This window comes from Eurosta solidaginis, chromosome X (assembly GCF_040869045.1).
Source record: "Eurosta solidaginis isolate ZX-2024a chromosome X, ASM4086904v1, whole genome shotgun sequence".
NCBI classification, from domain to species: domain Eukaryota; kingdom Metazoa; phylum Arthropoda; class Insecta; order Diptera; family Tephritidae; genus Eurosta; species Eurosta solidaginis.
In genome coordinates, this window is record NC_090324.1 from 21,735,738 (window position 1) to 21,751,870 (window position 16,133).

Below are 16,133 nucleotides of genomic sequence, written 5' to 3' on the forward strand. Positions count from 1 at the left end.
ATTAACTGAATCGTCGGTTTCCTTGGCTAAACCAAACACTAAAGCTGGACATGCATTAAAAGCAGCAAAAGTTATTATTTGGGATGAAGATAGCATGGTACCTGGAGCAGCTCTGTTATGCTTAGATCGTCTTTTGTGCGATATTCACCAAAATGAAACGCATTTTGGTGGGAAAATTATTATTAATCTGGGTTGAGACTTTAGGCAACTTTTGCCTGTGGTACCGAGAAGTACATGAACTGCCGTAGTTGGTAATTGTTTAAAGCGTTGCTGTTGTTGTTGTTGTAGCAAGGTTTCGCCCCACCTAATAGCTGCGACCGATCACAAATTGTCATCAATATTATCTAACGGGAGTCCAAGGAAACTTGCTGTTACGACAGGGGTAGACCATAATGAAAGGGGTGTTAGAGGCGTTGGTTCCACATTACAATTAAAGAGATGATTGGTGTCATGTGGGGACACATTGCAAGCGGGGCATACATTTTGTATATCGGGGTTGATTCTGGATATGTAAGAGTTTAACCTGTTACAGTATCCAGAACAAAGTTGAGCCAGAGTGACTCGCGTTTCCCTGGGGAGTATGTGTTCCTCTTCCGCAAGTTTTGGGTACTGTTCCCCGAGTACTGAATTCACCGGGAAATTCCCGCCATAAAGGTCCGACCCCTGTTTGTGGAGTTCACCAAGGATCGGATTGTGTTTTTTTGCTTCATACGGCTGAGTTCTCAGGTGCCGTATTTCCTCAAAATGCTTACGGAGATGACTCCTTAAGCCCCTAGGCGGTGCTGGTTCATCAATCAGATGTCTGTTGGGATGCCCAGGTTTCTGGGTATTCAACAGGAACTGTTTGGTTAGCATCATATTTCTCTCCCTGATGGGGCGTATTCTCGCCTCATTATGTAGGTGGTGTTTAGGGGACATAAGAAGACAGCCCGTGGCGGTTATGGGCGCAGTATTTTGGCAGGCCTGTAGCTTCTTCCAGTGGGTAGGTTTTAGGCTTGGCGACCATATAGGGGACGCGTAGCATGCAAACGGCTGGCCAATTGCTTTGTATGTGGTAATGAGCGTTTCTTTGTCTTTTCCCCAAGCGTTGCTCTTTGTGGGGATTTTTTAAGTCATTAAAGCTCACAATTAATATGCGCAGTCAAGATCCCGACTATTATAATTTTCTTTTGCGCATAGGACACGGCCAAGGGCAAGACGTTGGGTCAGGAGTAAAAATTCCTGATAAAATTGTTGACAAAATGGAAATCTTATTGACTGGGTTTTTCAACCAAATAATGGAATAATAATAGAAATCGGTAATTTAAAAGACCGAACCATAATATGTCCAAAAAATCATCAATGTGCCATGATAAACTCGAGCATAGTCGATATGCTACCTGGTCAAAAGCAAACGTACCTCAGCGCTGATACAATTGTTTAACAAGATTCAGAAGATCAGATAAGATTCCTTGTGGAGTTTTTGCACTCACTGAACTTTAGTGGAACTCCGCCGCATAAGCTGCGATTGAAAATTGGAACCGTCGTAATGTTAATACGCAATTTAAGCCCAGCAGAAGGATTCGTGAATAGCACACGACTTATTATCAAACAAATGCATCCAAATTTTTTGGACGCGGAAGTCTTATGCGGAGAGGCGCAGGGAAGACGATTTCTATTGTCACGTATAAATTTGCAGCCGAGCGAAACCACACTTCCTTCTACGTTGAAGCGCCGCCAGTTCCCCATTATAATAGCCTTCGCTATAACAATAAATAAGGCCCAGGGGCAAACATTATCGAGGGTGGGGCTTTATTTAAATGAGGATTGCTTTGCCTACGGTCAGTTATATGTGGCGTTAAGCCGTTGACGAGTATGTCTTTCATTCTGACAGCGACGAGACAACAACAAAAATGGAAGAAAAAGAAACGAAACGCCGCAGAAAGTGACGAGCACAGATTTTAACCTGATATTGGCTGCAATATCTGCACAAACATCGACCATCGCATCTCAGCTGGAGTAACAGGAGGCACGCATTTCAGAAATGTCGTCGCAAATGTCATCTCAATTGGAAGAACAGAAGACATATATGTCATCTCAGCTGGAAGCGCAAGAGGCAGGTATATCTGAAATGACGGCATAAATCTCGGAGCAGGTATCATCGCAGCTCTTTGCGAAACTGGAAGAGCAGAATTCAAAAATTCTACAACTCGAGGACAGAATTGATGCCGAGATAGAAACGTTGAAAGATCTTATGGAGCAGATACAACTAAATTGCCCAGCTGTTCCAGCGAGCAATCAGAAGGTAAGAGCTCCATTTTTTGACGCCTCTGTTCATTTCCAGGTATTCAAGCTTCAATTTGAGAGGACGTCAGCAGTGAAAACCTGGAATACGGAAGATAAAGTTGCTGCACTATTCGTGGCATTGAAAGGGACTGCAGCTGAAATCCTACAGACTATCCCAGAGTACGAGTGGAACAGTTATGAAGCATTTATGGCCGTTCTCGAGATACGTTACGGAAGCGAGCATAAGAAACAGATATACCAAATTGAGTTGCAAAACCGTTACCAAAAGGCGAATGAAACTTTGCAGGAATTTGCGTCCGAATCTGAAAGATGGGCTCATCTCGCAAATGCAGACGCACCCGCGGAATACACCGAGAGGGTTAAAATCCAGAGCTTTATAAGCGAGCTACATAAGCCAGTTTTCAAAGCACACCGTGTGGAAGTAGAAAGGCCGGATTGGGTGAACACAATATTGGAGGCGCTGAAAGGATCGCAAAAACGGAGTAAGAGAGTAATCAAATGCTTCAAATGCGGGAAGCCTGGTCACATACACGTCATTGCAGCACCGGTCCTGGCAGTTCCAACTTGGCTGGTCGTAAACGAAAAGCTGAAGGAGATAAGTTAGATCGTCAGAGTCAGATGTAAAGATCGAGAACTCGCCCCAGCTTTTGAATGTCCTGTGATATCTATTCGCAAATTGGAAGAAAATCGAGCAGTTTTACCCACAAACCAAATGTGGATGGCAAAGAACGTGTACTGACTGTAGATACGGGCGCATCTCATTCCTAAATCCGATTTGATTTGGTCTACAGGAGAGTTAAGCCATTACCTGGAGCACGGTTGCGTACGGTCACTGGCGAGCATAACCAATTCCAAGGAGAAGTGATCTGTGAAGTCTTAATTGGAGAGGTCACGGTTCTACACAAATTCGTTGTGGCAGAGATCGTTGATGAAGTCATATTGGGAGTGGACTTCTTAGTTGAAAATGACATCACGATCGATATGAAGAGAAGGATTATACGCTATAAGAACCAGGATATACCACTTAACTACAGTTTGGAGAAAGGGTTCAGAAGTAAGCGAGTGCTGGTAGAGGAGATTCAACAGAGACCACAAAAGTCAAAGAAAGTAAATCGGGCAAAGCTTGATGGAAAGAATGAGCTAAACAAATCAAAACCGAAGGTACCAGCGAGAAAAATAATGGCATTGGCAAACCCTAATGGACGCACTAAAACGAAGGAAAGAATTTCCCAGAAAGAATGCGAGTTTCAAGCCAGGGCGCACTACTCTTGTGAAACGTCGAAACGATACTGATTATGCGAAGCCATTCCGTCAAGCGCAAGCTCTACGAAGTAGTTCGTTGGCCAAATAACAGAGTGTGAGGGAATGAACCAGGGAAATGAGTAGTAAAGTGAAACACAGGTTTGACAAGAATAACAATTCGGAAGGTTTCTTGGAGGGAGATTTGGTACTGTTATACAACCCTCACTGGCGGAAAGGTGTTCCATCCAAAATTGGTGCAGTTGGGAAGGCCCATACAAGGTTGTGAAGAGGATCAGTGGTGTTATTTACCGCATACAAACAATTGGAAAACCACGAAATAAAAGGGTGGTTAATTTGGAGAGGCTAGCAGCGGTTAGATCGAGAGATTTGTCTGATTGGGACGTTCAGACTTAGGTGGAGGGCAGTGTGACGAATATTACCATCTCTAAGCTGTTACTAAGTAAATGCGCAACAACAAAACATTAAAGCAAGCTACATAAACACATAAATCATAATTTACCCACATACATACAAGGCAACGAAGAGATAACTCACGCACAGTTGTAGTCATCAGCAGTGTTGCCAGGTTAGCCTTTTTGGGTTTAGCTTCGTGACTTTTTTCTAGCCTTTTTTACTCCGAATGTATTTTTAATAATTTCTAAAATAAAGTAATTTCAATAGTTCCTGTGAACACCTAATGGGAAAATTTTAGAATAGCAACCCCCGAGTTCGGGGTAAAACTTGGTATCAAATGAAAGAGGGAGTTCTCCCGATCACAAATATATATATTTTAAAGTGCGTAAACTTATAATTTAAAAGTTATTTGTTGTTAAAGTTTGCAAATTTCTATAGCACTTTAAATTACAATTTACATATCTTTCAAGACCTTAATACACATACATATCTATATAAATTGGCAACGATAACCTTAAATTGCATTTTTGTATATTTCACATTTCATTTCTGCATTGTTTTTACTTATTATAAATGTTTTTATTAAAACAATCGGGCTTTTGTAGCAACATGCACATATATATATATATATATATATATATATATATATATATATATATTTTGTTGATGACATTACAAAGCTGTGCTGCCGCATAAACAAAAAAAAAACAAATATAAATATTACCTTACCCCCTTTCAGTTAATAAAGAAAAAGGAAAATATATATTTTTACTACTCATTTTGAGAAGTTGAAACACCCTTCCGCGTAGGCGGCCGAAGGCGTACGTGGAATTACTATGCATGGCGCCGCCGGTGTTGGATCGGCTAACATAACAATAAACATAAGACATATAAGGTAATATCAGCTCGTTCACGAATGCCAAAAAGATCTTGTTCAAATTATTGGTAAATAAAGACTACAAAGGTTTAAGATATATATACATCAGACGAAAGGTATTTTTATAAGTAATTTTTCGATTCTGCACTTGTTCCGTTTTTTAGATGTGGCAGCACAGATTTGTAATGTCATAAAATATATATACGTATACACATATAAAAGTTGTATAGAAATTTGAAATTTGCAAACTTTAACAACAAATAACTTTTAAATTATAAGTTTGCGCACTTTAAGATATATATATTTGTGATCGGGAGAACTCCCTCCTTCATTTGATACCAAGTTAAACCCCCAACTCGGGGGGTGCTAAACTAAATCGCTGCCTACCTAATACCTTATAATATGAGTTCTCTACAAGGGTTTAATTCTTTTTCTGCAGAAAATTCGTTGAAAGTTTCAAAGCCAGATGTATTTTCTTACTTTGAAAAAGTCAAATAGCATTAATAGAGCTGCAGTGGCGAAAACTTATAACTATACAATGGAAAAATGTGCACTCCACCATGAAATTTTGGTCGGAAGTCCGGGAACATAAAAATGCATTAAACGAACCTGATTTTTTAGAACTTGTCGAATTCATATTTAGTTTTTTAGTACTACCACTCAGTAACGCGGAGGTTGAAGGCTTTTTTAGTTGCATGAAAATTCTGAAAACTAAATTAAGGAACAAACTAAAAATTAAAATGCTTAAAGCGCTGCTTAATATTAGATGCTCGTTAAAACGCTTATCTAAATGTTGTAATGATTTTGAAATTACCGATGATCTCAAATCTATGGTAAATAGCCAAACTTTATACGCAGACTTAAGCTCTTCTGATTCTTCAGACGGGGAATATTTTATACAAATAATTAGTTTGTAATATTTTTTTTATGTATATACACATATGCAATCATTTAAAGTAATTCCTGATATGTTTTGAAACAAGAAGTTAGGTTTATAAGTTTTTATTTACAAATGTGTAAACTAAAATATAAAAAAAATTTAATGAATTAACCAAAAAAATTTCTGGCCTTTTTTTAGCTTCTTTTTTTTCTAAATTTAGCCTTTTCTAACCTTTTTTTTTTGCCAATCTAGCTTCTTTTTTTTCATCACCTGGCAACACTGGTCATCAGTCGAAGTAGTACTCACATATGTATACATACGCATATGGCTATGCGAGATGCTATAAACTACGCGCAAATATCTGGTAACCAAGTAGAAAATTCTAGAAGAAGGAACGTCTAGACATTTGGGCAGAAAGTATAGAAGCAGCAAAAGTTGAGTGGTCTGTAAGCAGCTTGATTTAAGCACGCTATTGGTTGTGAAGTTAAGTGTTATTGTGAAGTACTTTCAAAGTAGTCTAATAGAGATCATTTTGCATTTTTGGATATTGGAGTTATTTATTCAATGTTTAGCGATACGAACGTAAGCAGTAGTTTGCAAATAAGCGGAATTTCTCTAAATTCGTTATAATATATAAAATTAAATCGTCATCAGCTTTTATCTATCAAGGTGAGAAATATAATTTTTTTCTAAAAAAACACATCCGATTATCGAGGGTTACATACTAGTCTTTACTATTGCAAATGTGTCCTCTACATATTTTTTTAAGTATTTGACATATGTATATGTTTTGCCGTTCAATTCAGCTAAGCTGTCGGTCAAAATTTTGTCAAGTACGATATCGGCTATCGTTGGGGATAATGGGTTACCCATGGGCATGCCATAAATGTAATGGTAAAAAGTATTATTGTATGTAAAATAGTTGTTGTCCTGAAGACAAAATTCGAGAATTTTCTGGAATTACTCCCTTCCAATATTTGTATGTTCTTCTAATTTATTCCATTTTTGTATGATAGTGCGTATGGCTCAAAAGAGATTAGCATTTCGTCGTCTAGAATTTGAATGTTCTCTATTTGATTTCTAAGTTGGAAAGAGTTTTTTAGGTTGTAATCTTCCGACACTATATTTTTTAAAATACTTGCAATATATTTAGATAAACAGAAAAAAGGTACGTTCGTGGACGAGGAAATTGGTCTAAGAGGTAAGTTTAGTTTATGTGTCTTAGGAAGTCCGTATGGTCTCGGTGCGTTGGCGGCTGATGATGTTAATTTGTATTTATTTTTTACACTGATTTTTTCTGTTTAAACAGGTCATTTATAATTAAACTATTTATCCGCAATAACTTTTGGGTGGAATAACTTCTTATAGTTTTATACGTTTGCTTGTCATTTAACAACTGCCAAATTTTCTGTTCATAATTTATACATTAGTACAGTTTTTTTTGCCTTTGTCTGCGTTTGTTACTATTATGTCATGTATGTTTTGGTTAATGAATTTTTGGATGTCGGCGTATATCTTTAGTATACATTTTTCCTTTGCACTGTTTCTAAGTTTGTTTTGGTATGTGTTGTTTTTTGCAGTGAGATTACTCCTTGCCATATCTTTTTCTCTTTCATCCTCAATTTCTTGTATCCCTTGTTCTAAATCGGTAACTTTTACCCCGTCTAAACTGAACAAGTCAACTAGATCGTCGATTTCGGTTCTATTTGTTACTTTAGTTAGTTTTATCTAATGTTATTCTTTCTCTCTTCTTGTTCGCGAACATTGTAAATTCATACATACGTACGTAGAAATTCACAGTGAGTACGAATGTCGATGATGCCACTTTGCGATATGTGTGTATGTATTTATGAAAAATATCTTTTGTAAGAAACTAATTATTACATTTATTAAACTTGAAAAGTTCATATTTACAATGTGTGCCTGTACTCTTTTACGTAACTGCCAGGTACGAGAGAGGAGAAGTGGCGGGGTGGCATGGTAGTAACCAGGCTGAGGTTCGTCTGCTTTGAGGCGCGGTTCTTGCCACTTCTCCTTTCCCAACAGTTGCATAGCAAAATTGAGTTCATGCCTGGGGGAAAGTATCTAAACAAACTAAAGAAAAAGAAATATAGGAAAGCGGGAGAAAACATGTCCGAGTCAGGTGGAGCCTTCCCACCCCTCCTGTTCACGAGATGCTCCGTTTCCCGAGTAGAGTCTCCTTGAATCTGACTATGGTCCGTCTTTAGGTACCTACGTATCTTCCATCTTTCCACTTAACTGCCCCAACTTACCATCAGTTGCCTCAAGGGCAACACCTACACCAACAAAGAAACTGCCTTTAGCCAGACATGTTGTAGCTGAAGTTACCTATGTATGAAAAATAATAATCCTCAACCCATATACCTCAATATAAAAACGCTGATTCCAAGTAATTCCAACTTCACAGTAATAAACAATATTTATTCAAACAATTATAAATGACTCCTTACAGCTAATCAAAAATTATAACTCCTAACTTCTTCCCTAATCCAAATCTCAAAATATAAATTTTTATTTGAAAGGAAAATTTACAACGAAATGTTAAAAATTCAACAACGGCATAATGTATATCTAATCATTTATGCACAAGCACACGTATAAACATATGTAACAATGCACGTACGTGTGTGCGTACACTCTCAAAAATATGTCAACTGAAACATCCGTATAAGGATATGTGCCTTTACTCAGAGAACCACTCTACATACATAAAGGTATGTGCAGTGCACGGACTTTACCACTTTATTGGTAGATCTACCAACTTTTAAGCCCATTTTCATTTTCTAACACTTCTACCACCAAACCCAAAAATCTACCAACATTTGCCTTTGTAAGGAAATTAAGAAACGATTCAATTTCGAAGACGAAAAGTTATACCTTTTGGAAAATTTTGATGAAAAAAATATTATTTCTAGTCAAATGACAATGATTGTTCCCTTACTTAAAGCTTTTCCATTTCACAAGACTCTCATGGAAATTCTTAACAACGAATGGCGATCATTAATGTTATATGATAAGGAAATAATAGAAAAGATATTTTCCGACGATATTCTTAAAGGATGGATAAAATTGGGAACTGAAATTAGTCTTCTAAAAGAAAATTTGAGTGAATAAAAGTTATCCTTAGCAATATTGCCTCACAGTAGTGCAGCCGCAGAAAGGTAGTTCTCTATAATGAATGACATAAAAACCGCCAAGCGTAATGGATTAAAAATATCAAGCATTTCCAATCAAATATTAATAAAAGAGTATTGTATCGGACGGAATTTATTTCAGTCTCCAATTAAATTAATAATATTTTATAAAAAATTTTACTTTGAAGAAGGTGATTTTGTTCCTTGTATTTAATAACATCCATATGGAACTAGATTTTTCTTTCTTTTTTTCTGACAATTTTTTTTGTTGAAATTCGGTTCTTATTTTCAAAAATTTGTGCACAAATTCAAACAAGAAATAAATTTGCTTATGAAAGAAATGTAATAAATGAGCTCGCAAATATTTTCATGCTATATTTTCATCGGTTTTTTATGAATAATTTTGAACGAAAATAAAAAAGTTTTAAGTAAACGATAACATGCCAAACTCGGGTTTTTGTGGCAGAAAAATACTGGTATACTCGAGTATTGCTCATGCGTTTGGTCCCCTGTTTCTCAAAAGCATATAAAGCGTCTTGAGTCAGTTCAAAAGCAATTTTTGATATTTGCATTGCGTGACCTTAATTGGGACTCAAGTCTCCACCTTCCTCCATACAGAAGTAGACTTCTTCTTATTAACTTACCCACTCTGCAAAATCGGATAATATTACTGGGGGTACTGTTCATCCATAAGCTCATTATTGGAGAAATTGATTCTGAGGACCTTCTCAGCCGCTTGTTTTTTGCGGTTCCCCCTAGAGTATCCAGACACTACGTTCCTTTCTATTTACCCCTTTGTCGACGAAACTTTGCTAAAAATAATCCTCTTCTTATCTGGTGCGCACGCTACAATGACTTGTATAGCTATATCAGTCTTGAATGTACTTTTGCCATTATACGTAATGCAATACTTGCCTATCTAATTTAAGAGATACAAGCTAATTTAATTTGCCCGCATTTTATTTCTTCCATAAAAAACAGGAACTATCTCGTTTAAGGATGGAGGAACATTTATCAACATGTATCACTAAAAAGGAACAAGACAGTACTGTGTTGATTGGAAACTGATCCATTCCAACAACGTAAAAAACAAGCTTTTTCATGAGTCACTGACCGGAATCGTATGCATTCCGGCAGTATCATCTTATGGTTCAGGCATCGAGCTGATTGGAATCCGGTGCATTCCAACAACACGGGTCATGTTACTTTTTTATGCCTTGTGATGGCGTATCCTCATTACACTACCCTTAGCACTGCCGGATTCCCATGACATGCTGATTGGAATCTTGTTGCATTCCAACAGGAAGATTGGAATTCACTGCATTCCGAAATCATGCTGAGCGGAATCTGATGCATTCCGCCAGTATAAGATTTCGGCATAAGATCTTATTTCTGCTCATATTTCTTATTATTATTATATTCTGAAATTAAAAAGTAATGGTCATTAATATATCTTTGTTTGTAATATAACATTGTTGAAATCTCGATATATCTAAAATTTTATCTTTTTAGTTGTATATTTATATATCTTTTATATTATGCAGTCGACCATAGTTTGTCGTCGACTTTAAATAATAAATAAATAAATAAATAAATTGGAAAATTGTTGTTGTAATGAGACGTATCGGTAAAGTTTCCTCAGTATTTCAAGCTCAAAATACAGGAGAAAAGCAAGTACGATATAGGCATTAACTATGTATATACAAATTTAAATGAATTTTTTTGTTTTGTTTACATTTTTATACTCAGTTGAGCAGAGCTCACAGAGTATATTAACTTTGATTGGATAACGGTTGGTTGTACAGGTATAAAGGAATCGAGATAGATATAGACTTCCATATATCAAAATCATCAGTATCGAAAAAAAATTTGATTGAGCCATGTCCGTCCGTCCGTCCGTCCGTCCGTTAACACGATAACTTGAGTAAATTTTGAGGTATCTTGACGAAATTTGGTATGTCGGTTCCTGGGCACACATCTGAGATCGCTATTTAAAATGAACGATATCGGACTATAACCACGCCCACTTTTTCGATATCGAAAATTTCGAAAAATCGAAAAAGTGCGATAATTCATTACCAAAGACGGATAAAGCGATGAAACTTGGTAGGTGGGTTGAAATTATGACACAGAATAGAAAATAGGTAAAATTTTGGACAGTGGGCGTGGCACAGCCCACTTTTAAAAGAAGGTAATTTAGAAGTTTTGCAAGCTGTAATTTAGCAGTCGTTGAAGATATCATGATGAAATTTGATAGGAACGTTACTTGTATTACTATATGTCAGCTTTATAAAACTTAGCAAAATCGGAGAACGACCACGCCCACTTTAAACAAAAATTTTTTAAGTGAAATTTCTACAAAAAATTTAATATCTTTACAGTATATAAGTAAATTATGTCAACATTCAACTCCAGTAATGATATGGTGCAATAAAATACAAAAACAAAATAAAATTTCAAAATGGGAGTGGCTCTGCCCTTTTTCATTTGATTTGTCTAGGATATATTTAATGCCATAAGTCGAACACATATTTACCAATCCTTGTGAAATTTGGTAGGGGCTTAGATTCTAGGACGATAACTCTTTTCTGTGAAAAAGGGCGAAATCGGTTGAAGGCACGCCCAGTTTTTATACACAGTAGATGGTCTGTCCTTCCGCTCGGCCGTTAACACGATAACTTGAGCAAAAATCGATATATATTTACTAAACTCAGTTCACATAATAACCTGAACACACTTTGTATTGGTATAAAAAATGGGCGAAATCCGACTATGACCACGCCCACTTTTTTGATTTCGAAAATTAGGAAAAATGAAAAAAATGCCATAATTCTATACCAAATACGAAAAAAGGGATGAAACGTGGTAATTTCATTGGTTTATAGACGCAAAATATAACTCTAGAAAAAAACTCTGTAAAATGGGTGTGACACTTACCATTATTAAGTAGAAGAAAATGAAAAAGTTCTGCAGGGCGAAATCGAAAGCCCTTGGAATCATGGCAGGAATACTGTTCGTGGTATTACATATATAAATAAATTAGCGGTACCCGACAGATGATGTTCTGGGTCACCCTGCTCCACATTTTGGTCGAAATCTCGAAAACGCTTTCACATATACAACTACCACCACTCCCTTTTAAAATTGTTATTAATACCTTTAATTTGACACCCATATTGTACAAACACATTATAGAGTCACCCCTGGTCCACCTTTATGGCGATATATCGAAAAGGTGTTCACCCATAGAACTAAGGCATACCCCCTTTTAAAATACTCATTAACACCTTTCGTTTGATACCCATATCATACAAACAAATTCTAGAGTCACCGCTGGTCCACCTTTATACCGATATTTCGAAAAGGCGTTCACCCATAGAACTAAGGCCCACTCCCTTTTAAAATACTCATTAACACCTTTCGTTTGATACACATATTGTATAAACGCATTCTAGAGTCATCCCTGGTCCACCTTTATGGCGATATCTCGAAAAGGCGTCCACCCATAGAACTAAGGCCCACTCCCTTTTAAAATACTCATTAACACCTTTCGTTTGATACCCATATTGCATAAACGCCTTCTAGAGTCATCCCGGGTCCACCATTATGGCGATATCTCGAAAAGGCGTCCACCTATGAAACTAAGGTCCACTCCCTTTTAAAATACTCATTAACTCCTTACATTTGATACCCATATCGTACAAACAAATTCTAGAGTCACCCCTGCCCCACCTTAATATCGATATTTCGAAAAGGCGTCCACCCATAGAACTACGGCATACTCCCTTTTCAAATACTCATTAACACTTTTCGTTTGATACCCATATTGTATAAATGCATTTTAGAGTCATCCCTGGTCCATCTCTATAGCGATATCTCGAAAAGGCGTCCGTCCACCTATAGAACTAAGGCCCACTCCTTTTTAAAATATTCATTAACACCTTTCATTTGATACCCATATCGTACAAACAAATTCTAGAGTCACCCCTGGTCCACCTTTATATCGATATTTCGAAAAGGCGTAGAACTAAGGCCCACTCCCTTTTAAAATACACATTAACACCTTTCATTTGATACCCATATCGTAAAGAAATTCTAAAGTCACCCCTGGTCCACCTTTATGGCGATATCTCGAAAAGGCGTCCACCTATAGAGCTAAGGCCCACTCCCTTTTAAAATACTCATTAACACCTTTCATTTGATACCCATGTCGTACAAACAAATTCTAGAGTGACCCCTGGTCCACCTTTATATCGGTATTTCGAAAAGGCGTCCACCCATAGAACTAAGGCCCTCTCCCTTTTAAAATACTCATTAGCACCTTTCGTTTGATACCCATATTGTATAAACGCATTCTAGAGTCATCCCTGGTCCACCTTTATGGCGATATCTCGAAAAGGCGTCCACCTATAGAGCTAAGGCCCACTCCCTTTTAAAATACTCATTAACACCTTTCATTTGATACCCATATCGTACAAACAAATTCTAGAGTCACCCCTGGTCCACCTTTATATCGATATTTCGAAAAGGCGTCCACCCATAGAACTAAGGCCCACTCCCTTTTAAAACACTGATTAACACCTTTCGTTTGACACCCATATTGTACAAACGCATTCTAGAAACACAGCAATACGATACAATACCCTGCTAGACGCCTGCCAGTCAATTGATTAATCAACTGACTGGTATGGCTGCTATTTGCATCATGATTTACCATCATGTTCTTAATGGCAATATTCAAAAGCTGACCGGTATGGTCAGTCATGTCTAGCAGGGTCAGTAGTTGGCAGCACATGTCATATGTTGAAAAGGCGCGTTGATTCAGATATCAAATAAAATACGCGTCTTCTCAAAATCGACGTTACGAGAAAAAAAATTCTTTTGCATTAAATGCATAAAATTGCTACACTAACACTACATGTAGAATAAGTGCTTTAATTTGCTCCAAACCAATCTTCCCCGTTCACGTGTATACATTTCATATCGACGAGATATTTTGCTTTTGGCCACATAGTGAAAAATCCTTAAAAATTGCCCTGATAACGGGCACTGTATGTTAAGCAAATGCAAACCAATAAAGTCAAAAAGAAAACGCATAAACTCATAATATCAAGTTATCACTATGACAAAAATTACAACTGAATTCAAAAAAATTTTTTGGTAACACCAAGCAAGTTGACTGGGTCATTCAACGTAAAATCAAACAACACGGCACAGTTATCACAGTGACATTAGAGTGACCGTCTAAAATTAAGCATAAAATTATATACGCTCACTTAAAAGGCCGAAGGTGTAGTATTGCGTGGAATGTATGTATGTATAGGTTAAGAACTTTTGTATAAATATACTTGAATTTCTTAATAAAATACAATCAGATTTCTGCGCTGAACATAAGCGCCTACAAAATCTATTTAATTTAATTTTAGATTAAATATATTATATGGCGATCCTGCCATGACTCCGTAAATATATTATAGCGTAGAACATTTAGGATTATTAGACAGTGGTGCCCAAGTCTCATGCATAGGATCCTCACTTGCCGACAATATTCGCAAAGAAAAGCAATTACGAGAGCACAAAACAGCCGTTTGTACCGCAGACGGTGGTTTTCGGTGTAATAGACTTGGAAGTAAAATTTGAAGGTAGGAATCAGTTGATTACGTTCTTCGTCATACCAAGTATGTCGCTAAAAGTTATTTTGGGAGTCAACTTTTGGATTAAATTTCAAATCGCACCCCACATTATATCCGAAGTTACGCTGGATGTAAATCCTGATTATAATGCACTTTTCTTAACTGACGAGCAAAAGGGTAAGTTGATCATGATTAAAAACAGATTTCCGAGCTGTGAGAAGGAAGGCTTAGAGAAAACGTTTCTTATGGAGTACGCAATAGAGCTACAGCCCAACGCCCGCCCGATCAAGCAAAGATATTTTTCCATTTCCCCTGCGGTAGAAAAATTAGTTCACGCAGAAATCGACGAAATGCTTAAGTTAGGAGTGATCGAAGAGTCCCCTAACAGTCCTTGGTCCAGTCCGGTTGTTCTAGTGAAGAAGCCAAATAAGGTCCGTCTGTGTCTTGATTCCTGCAAAATAAATACCGTAACCGTTAAGGACGCTTACGCCCTTCCGCATATTAATGGTATACTGAGCAGGATACCAAAGGCGAAATACATAACTTCACTAGATTTGCGTCGAGCCTTTTGGCAAATCCCCCTGTCCGAGAACTCTCGAGATTATACTTGTTTTACTGTCCGGAACCGTCCGTTATATCCATACTGTGTAATGCCCTTTGGCTTATGCAACGCCCCTCAAGCACTTTGTCACTTGATGGATCGCGTCATTCCCCCTAAATTGAAAAATCAAGTTTTTGTCTATTTAGACGGCCCGCTTATATTGTCCGAAGACTTTGATAGTCATATGTCCGTTCTTTCTGAAGTTGCTCATCATTTAAGAAAAGCTGGCTTAACCATTAATGTCGAGAAGAATAAGTTTTGCATCAGTGAGGTGAAGTATCTGGGATATATTGTGGGTAATGGCATGCTACGAACAGCCGTTACGAATTATTCCGTACCAACTACTGTTAAACAAGTCCGACGTTTCCTTGGAATGGCCGGTTGGTACCGTCGTTTCGTGCATAACTTTGCGTCCATAACAACACCATGACAAATTTATTAAGGAAAAACAAAAATTCTACTTGGAATGATGAAGCACAAAATTCGTTTGATATTTTGAAGGAAGTTTTATGTTCCGCCCTGTCTTAGCTAGTCCTAACTATGAAAAGCCATTTATAATCCAATGTGATGCATCTAAACTCGGTGTTAGCGCAGTTTTGGTTTAGAAGAATGAAGACGGTATAGATGTCCCAATTGCATATTTTTCACAAAAACTGAACAAGGCTCAGAGCAATTATAGCGTGACGGAGCTAGAATGCCTTGCAGCTATGCTAAGTTTAAAAAAATTCAGAGCGTATGTTGAAGGGCAGAATTTTACGATTGTGACTGATCATGGCAGTCTTCAGTGGCTGATGCGCCAAAGCGACCTATCCACCCGACTAGCACGATGGTGACTGAAACTTCAAGGCTATAGATTCAAAATAGAGCACAGAAAGGGTTCGTTAAACTTTGTACCCGATACCTTATCCCGCCAAAACTTTGAAGAAATCGATGAATTAAAGGTCCGTCCGTTAGTTGAGGTAGAATCGTCCGAGTTTAAGTCCGAAGAATATAAGAAATTAATAATGCACGTTAAAAATAATCAAAGCCGATTACCCGATTTGCC

The 16,133-nt window shown here is 37.4% G+C and overlaps 1 protein-coding gene across 6 annotated transcripts in view; it reads left to right on the plus strand.

The window, feature by feature from the left end:
* unc-13 overlaps positions 1-16,133 on the plus strand; it is a 4,182,017-nt gene that overhangs the window by 1,704,140 nt on the left and 2,461,744 nt on the right. The gene's annotated exons all lie outside the window — the stretch shown is intronic.